Source organism: Garra rufa, chromosome 8 (assembly GCF_049309525.1).
Source record: "Garra rufa chromosome 8, GarRuf1.0, whole genome shotgun sequence".
Taxonomy (NCBI): Eukaryota; Metazoa; Chordata; class Actinopteri; order Cypriniformes; family Cyprinidae; genus Garra; species Garra rufa.
Window position 1 is genome coordinate 21,051,519 of NC_133368.1, and position 8,202 is coordinate 21,059,720.

Genomic DNA, 8,202 nt, shown 5'->3' on the forward strand with positions numbered 1-8,202 from the left:
AGTCCCTCTTGCTCTGGCGGAACCCCAGACAAAGGACTATCTTCTCCTCGTGAGCCCGAGGGCCGAGGAGTACCTCTCGCTCTGGTTGGCGACCAGACAGAGGTGGACCACCTGGCTGAGGTCCATTTCTCCCTCTGCACCTATCAATGGCAGACAAAGGTCGAGAACTCTATCCTCGTGAGCCCGAGGATCAGATCACCCTCTTGTCCGTAGAACACTAGACAATGGTTTATCTTCCTCGCGTTCTGGCAAGTCCACCAGACCGAGTGTATTTCAGTCCCTCTGGTTCTGGCCTTTCCCAGACCAAGGACTAAGACTCCTCGTCTGCCTGAGGGCCGAGGAGTGCCTCCTGCACTGGCTGGCTACCAGGCAGAGGCCCATACTGTCCTCCCCGTGTGCCCGAGGGCCGGGGATTGCAGTGCCCTCTTGTCCGCACAAGGCTAGACAAAGGCTTATTTCTCGCGTCCTGGCGGAGCACCAGGCCGAGCTCTTGAGTCCCTCTTGCTCTGGCAGAACCCAGACAAAGGACTACCTTCTCCTCGTGAGCCTGAGGGCCGAGGAGTACTCTTGAGGTCGAGTACACCGTCCTCGTGGGTCTGAGGACCGAGGACCACTTTCCATCTGTCCACGTAGACAGTGGTTATTGCAGTCCCTCTTGTTCTGGCTATTCCCAGACAAAGGACTAAGACTCTGCGTGTGCCTGAGGGCCGCCGAGTGCCTCTCGCTCTGGCTGGCGACCAGACAGAGGAAGACTACCATTCCTCGTGTGCCCGAGGGCCGAGGACTACAGGGCCTTCTTGTCCGCGGAATGCTAGACAAGGGCTCCTTTTCTTTTCCACCCTGTTTTAGCAGACACAGCGCAGTGTTTGGAAATTATGGGGGCGTTGGTAGTCTCGTTCCCCATAGCGTTTCTAGACGTGGCTCGAGTTCCCGGAAGGGAACGTCTCGGGTTACGTATGTAACCTTAGTTCCCTGAGGGAACGAGACGCCGCGTCTCAAACCATAATTCCCGCACCCTGCGGCGCTCGCTTCATTCCTTAAGAGCTGCCGCGGGCGTCGAACGCACGTGCTTTATACTTCCTGGTCGATGACGTCACCGCGCCTGTGACGTCACTCCCGTCATTTCATTGGTTGTAAGACATGATTCAGAGTGCGGCCCGTCAATGGCGTTCCCCATAGCGTTTCTAGACGCGGCGTCTCGTTCCCTCAGGGAACTAAGGTTACATACGTAACCCGAGACGTTTTTCTTACCATGTTCAGCTGGCCTCTGGAGGCTTGTCCCAGGCTGTGGTTGGGAGTGGGCGCTAGTGCTGGGGACCACTGATGATCCACTGGGGCCTGTCAAGAGAACACACAGACACAATGTAGTGATGATGAAGATGACGATGACACTAGCCTTATAGTAATAGTAGTTGTAATTGTTTACCAGCTATTGTTTTTATCTCTTCCTCAATCTCCCTGCTGTCCTTGAGGGTTGGATCTGGCTCCTCAGTTACTTCGGCTCCTTCAAAGTCTTCATCTTTGAAGACGGTCTTGTCAACAGGCCACATCCACAGGCCTTGAAACCCTTTTGGCCCCTCCCCACACACGCTGAAGCTGAGTAGGCTTTATCCAATATCAGAATGTGAGGCCTCTGAGGAGTGCATCCAATGTTGTCACAAAAATGTCTCAGCCACTGGAGAAACAGTGTACTGTCCATCCACCCTGAGTCAGTCACTCCACCAATCGATCCTGCTGGGGCACCACACAGCAGGCGCTCATTCATTCTTTTTCTTGGAAAAATGAACAGTGGTGGTACAAACTGCCCAGCGGCATTCATGGAACAGGCAGCAGTGACAGTAAAGCCTCTTTCTGCACTTGTGACACTTGCCACCTGCCTCTTCCCCTTTGAACCAACAATTTTGTTTGGCTTCTGTACATTCTGGACACCCACCTCATCCATATTCCACAGACGGGTGGGGTCAACGTTTTCGCCAAGCCTATGGAGCTCATCCTCATAAATATGGAAGAACAGGTCCACCTTCGGTCTGTTGAACCCCACCATCCTAGAAATGCTCGTCGCCTGTGGAGTCCTGACAGACAGGGTTCCTTGTCTACTTAGAAAATTATAGAACCAGTCTTTCCCTGCCATCTTGCACTCTGAATTAAAACAATGGTTCAAGCCTAACCTCTCTGCCAGGTCATAGGCCAGCCTCCTTACATCAATCGTTGAAAGCCCAAACAATGCCCTCTCCATTGATTGAATGTGCTTAGTTAACTGGAGCTCGAATGATGACGTAAAAACTGCTTTGCGGCCTAAACACTTTGATCCAGGCTCCAAAACTTTTTTTTTATCCCTCAAGGTCTTTGGGGGGACTCCAAACTGATGGGCTGCAGCCTTCAAAGCAGTTCCCTCTTCAATAGCTCTGATGGCATTTTGTAGAGCTTGCTCTGTATAAGCACCACGGTTACTTTTTCTCTTATATGTCCGCATCTATATGGAGAGAAAAAATACATATATGAGGTTGAGATTTCTACTCTAGGCTTTTATGGGGTTGATAATTGATGTATTTGTTCACTACTATCACCAAGACAAACAGAAAACCCTAAATAAATATTAAACTTATAAATCTGTATATTTATGTAGTGAAATATATCCCCGGGTGTAAAATACTTGAGTAATTTTACTTGATTACTGTACTTAAGTATTATTTCGGGGGATTTGTACTTTACTCAAGTACAAATTAAACTGACTACTTGTACTTTTACTTGATTACATTTCTGAAGAAAAAACAAAACTTTTTACTCCTTACAAATTTATTTCATCTTGAAAAGTACATTACATTTTTATTGTATCATATGCACATTAAGTATGGTAAACGGTAGCTCAAACGTGCATGCCTGATGTGACAATCAATGATCACTGTTTTCATGCATCAAGCACACACATTGCTACTTTAGTTACGACTTTTATCAGGTAAATGGCTGGCTTCAAAACTTCACTATAAAATCTGAAGCATATTGACGTAGCAAAATTGTGTTTTACCCCCAAAAAAGTTTCATTATTCGTTCATTATTTTTATAGAGCTATTAGCTGTGTAATATAGTAGCTGAATGCACAACATCGAGTGCAAATAAAGTCAGTGATAAGAATTTAAATACAATTAATATTTTTGTGGGATTTTTTCTTTTATTAAATGTTAGAAATCTCCAAAAAAAAAAAAAAAAAAAAAAGATAAACACAAGCAAAGATTTTTAGTCCATATAATGCAAGGGGACAGGACCACTTCAGAAACAACCCAAAGTGAACACGACGGTCAAGATTAAAATATTAGTATTTGTATTCTTCTTCATTTCACTTAAGAAGACCCTGATTCATTAACAGGGGTTGCATAAATTACTGTCATATTCACTTTGTGTATAGTTTTTGAAGTGTCATTTTTGGATGTCCCATACACTTGTGTTGAGAGATGTTTTTTTTTTTCTAATACACTTAGTTTGTGTTCATCTGATAAATGAAAGTCGTATAGGATGGCGTGAGGGTGGAAAGAATAGAGTTTCCTTTTAATTCCTTATATTTTTCCCCCGATGTGCTTCATTTTAATTGTTGTTGTTGCACTAGATACACGTTTTTAACCTATGCCATTGCATTTTGTTTCATTCTCTCCCTTTACCCATACTTATGTATGTCTGTCAGAAAAAAGTACTTTTACTTTTTCAATACTTGAGTATAATTTAAAGTCATACTTTTTTACTTGTACTCAAGTATGTTTTGGCCAGATACTTGTACTTTTAATTGAGTAAAATTTTCACTGAGTATCTGTACTTTTAATTGAGTTCATTTTTTGAGTACTTTTTACACCTCTGAATATATTCAATAAATGCATTAAAAGCCACTATGTTTTATCATTGGGTCACCTAACTACCTTCCATCAGTGAGCTAACTGTGCTATCAAGCTAGCCTAAAGCTCACTTGAGGTAATTTTTTTTATTTTGTTCAAATATTTTGATTTTACCACCTAGTTATACTGCATTAAAAACAAAGGATTTGATAGACAGAAATATGTTATTATTGTAATTATGATAGAGAGAAACTATGCCCTCTGGGGGGCGTTTTACCCCACAAGCTATGTCTTTTTAAAAAAATGTTTAATTTTTAAAATACAGTTATATTCCTTATAAATAACATAACCTCTCAAACCACAGACTTCACTATTCATCTATCATACATCACTGTGGTATCCAACAGAACAATATTCTCTTACACACTTGTTTACTAATATCTGAAAATTATAGCACTTACCATGTAATCCTCTTCTCTTCAAACACGTCGCTGGTGTCAGCTTCTCCAAGGAGATTTGTTTATCCCCGTTGTCAACAAAGTGCATAGCAACAGTGAAAATGTATCTTGACTCCCTCTAGTGGTTATTTTGGGAAAAACAGGTGGGGGGCGTTTTACCCCGGGGGGGGGGGGCGTTTTCCCCCACTCTACCCTATAATTCACAAGGTGTGATGAGAAAGCTTGCAGTGGTCCAGTGGGTCAATGGGGAGGATGCTGGGATGTATAGCGAGGTGAAAACCGAAGCCATACGTAAATATGATGACACCAAGATGGATGATGATGGATACCCACACACTGACTATTCAGCTGCTGTGGAGTGGCAGAGAGGGAAAAGGCCAAAACATGGCTGGTGTACATGGCCTCTATCAAGTTTGTGAGCAGTAAGTAGACATATTTAATGCATTTCGTTTTTACTGTGTCAGTCCCATTAAATAATGTGTTTGCTGTTGTAATGTGCAAGTTGTTATGGCAGCTGTGTCAACTACCATTGATAACTATAGGCACAGAAGTAATTATTTAAATGCACTATATTTAAAATATTGTTTTCTTTAATGTAAAGTGCCTTAATATGATCTCTCCTCCCACTTTGAACTACTTTTCAGACAATCGATTTCATACTAATGCTAAGATTAAGGAATTTCTCGGGTTGGAGTCTGATGAAAGGAACAAGCCACTGCCTAAGAAAAGGACCCCAGTCCCAACATCCAGATATACAGATTCAGTTGAAACTGATGTTGAGAATAAGACTATTTGTGCCTAAGACTATTTGTGTTCAGCTGTCACTGAATGAATTTCATGCATATAATCACAAACAATGTACTTAAGTACTGAACTCAAATGTTTGCAGACTTAAAAAAAATATTTGGTATCTTTAAACCTAGGTCCTATTGTTAATTAGATCTGTAAAACCGGCAGTGACAAACAGTCTATGCAAAGGAAGCATACAAGGCAAGACAACAAAGTAACCTGCTTGTTTTTGCAACTGCCTATATGCCACAAATGTGGATGGTATTATAGATCTCCTTTGAGAGCTGCCACCCTCCCCTTCAGATTCTCTCACTTAGCATCCTATACTGTACAGTCATTTATGTCAATATATTTTCTTATAGAGGTAAGAAAAATCATCTCCATATTCTCTCCAGGGTCATAAATTTTAAGTTTAATAACATTTTTAGCTTAGTGCAGTGGTTCTCAAACTCTTTATACCAAAGACCACTTCAGAAAACATTTGGCTCTCCACGTACCACCATAATGACCTGCATTAAAATACAGTAGAGTAGGAGGCCTTACTATACAACTACAGCTCTACACAGTTAAAAAAAAATTAGGTAGTTTTATTCTAAATAAAAATATTTATTGTTGTCAGCCGCTTTAACATTGTAAATATACAGTTTAAACATTAACACTGCACAGTACTTACAGACAGGTAAATAAACTTAAATAATGATTAAACTAAAATGTGTTTTGTGCCTAAAAGTTAAAATAAAATAAAAATAAATAAAAAACTGTACTATACATGTGTGTATATATGTATATATATATATATATATATATATATATATATATATATATATATATATATATTAGGGGTGTGCAAAGCAGCCGGTATTTGTATCTGTATTTGTATTTGTTGAGGGGGGAAAAGTATTTGTATTTGTATTTGTATTTGTATTCGAGTAAAATTCAAAATAGGTGTAAAATCATGTTTTTTTTTTGTGTGCGTTACACTTATAATTTGCGTTATAGTGTAAGTATTCTTTAATTATATCCATTATAATAATTATGTAAATGCAATATTGGTTGATGTTTTTGAACATGTAACAAGGAACGCCATTGAAAAGAAAATAACAGCCATTACCCCATCCATGGTTAAACTAACAACTAATAAAATACCATTGTGAACATTATGAACCCCACCACCACCCATCCTTGTTGGAGGACGCTGAACAGACAGAATAAAAACAAATAATACCTCAAAGAACTGTTCTTCTTCTGAATGAACTTCTTTCCCGTGGCGTCTGCCGTTGCTAAGCAATCATGACCTGATCTCTCAATGAAGACTCGGAAGCTTCAGCAAAGCATAAATGGATTTCCAGCATTAAAAATCGCTTGCAGTAGCTCTGCTATTAAATTTATTTTAAAATGGTTATTCCTGTACAGACATGATAAGCTGTTCCTCCAACTTGGCTGTTTTTCAATGTTATTAAGGGAAAGGGTGAAGCTGATCGGTTGGTTCTGGTCACATGACCTTCGCTGCACTTGTGGCATTCTGAAAAGTTAAGATGTATTTATCTGGATGCGGCGCGGACGCGCGTGGAAAAAACGAGCGCGTAGCACCGTGTCCGCGTCGCTTCCATTATGAGCGCGCATACCGCGTCTACATGTGAAACAACGAACTTGAGCGCGCATGTGAATGGCCCCTAATGGAATAATCTCCCGATCAAACTCTGCTTCCCAAAAGCTATAAACTGCCTCCAGAACCCAGTTAAGGTACAAAAATCTATTCAACAAAAATAGTGATGCAGTGAAGTCTTTTTTCACCCAGCCGAGTCTTCTCTGTTGCTGTGTGTAGCAGCCTGTGTCAGTCACCTCTTTTAACCCCACCCCCCGACTCCTGAATGTCACTCACTCAGGCGGGCATGGAGATAGGGCCGATTGCAGAACAGCAGAACCATACGTCACAGCAGTCACACGGCAGCAGCGCCGCGGCAGCAGGCTCAGCCGGTAGTGGGCGGAGTCTCCAACTCAGATCGAAAGTGTGTGAAAATAATTATCAACTTATATTTTTTATTTTCCTTTTCTTATTTTTAATGTTGTTTCTTTATAACGTGTTGTATGTTATTTAAAGAATAATAATAATACAAATAATTTATTAATGATAAACACCAGAAATTGCACTTCTTATCTTTGTGAAGTGTTTCAAAGCTGTTAATGTTAAGTCAGTATTTAATTTAAAGTTAGTTTTTAATTGAAAAAAAATGTAAATACATATATTTATAAATATATATGTGTGTATTCGCGCATGTTTAAATTATATATGTATTTAATCGCGCCTATTTAAATTATATATACGTGTGTGTAACATTTTTGTTGTCTTAAAAGATAAACAGTATAAACTGAGTGCAAAGCTTAAACAAAAAACAAAACAAAACCTGAGCAATAGAACGTTTTTATATAGTTAAACTATATTTTTACTTAATAATTTCAGGATTAACCAGTTTTTCATAGTACATAATACCATGTACTATACACTATACGCATCATTAACTGGATTTTCAAAAAAAATATTACAAAATCAAACAAATGTAATAGCACAGAAGGCACACATTTGACAACAATAATAACCACACATTACTCACCTAACTAAATTAGGTTAAACCTATGCAGTTAATCCTGAGGCATGTTTTGTTCACACACTCTTTAAAGGTCCACTGAAGCGCCTTGAAACACGCAGCGTTATTCTATGTGGTGACGTACTTTTAACTGAAACAAAAACATATCGCCCAGCCCCGCCCACTAATTTTGAATAGCCAATAGCGTTCCATTTATATCTGCTCCGGCCAGAGCTGTTGAGCTCAGTAAAGCCTTATTTGTAAGCTTATGACAGCCACAGACTAATAAATCACCCACAGGTTCAATAAGAAACTCTTGCTAAAACGAAATGGTGATCATAATCATGCTGAGGCTGTGTAGTTTAATACATGCCGATCGCACATATGATCTGCTCCGTGTATTGCGTCTCTGTGTAGGGGGCGGGACATTACGGACTCTAGAGAGCATTTGATTGGACAGAACGTTTGATTAGAAACTGAAGTGCACGGTGATATCATCCAAATCCTTGCTTCATATTGGCGGAAGTGACGAGACTGTAAGTTTTGAAT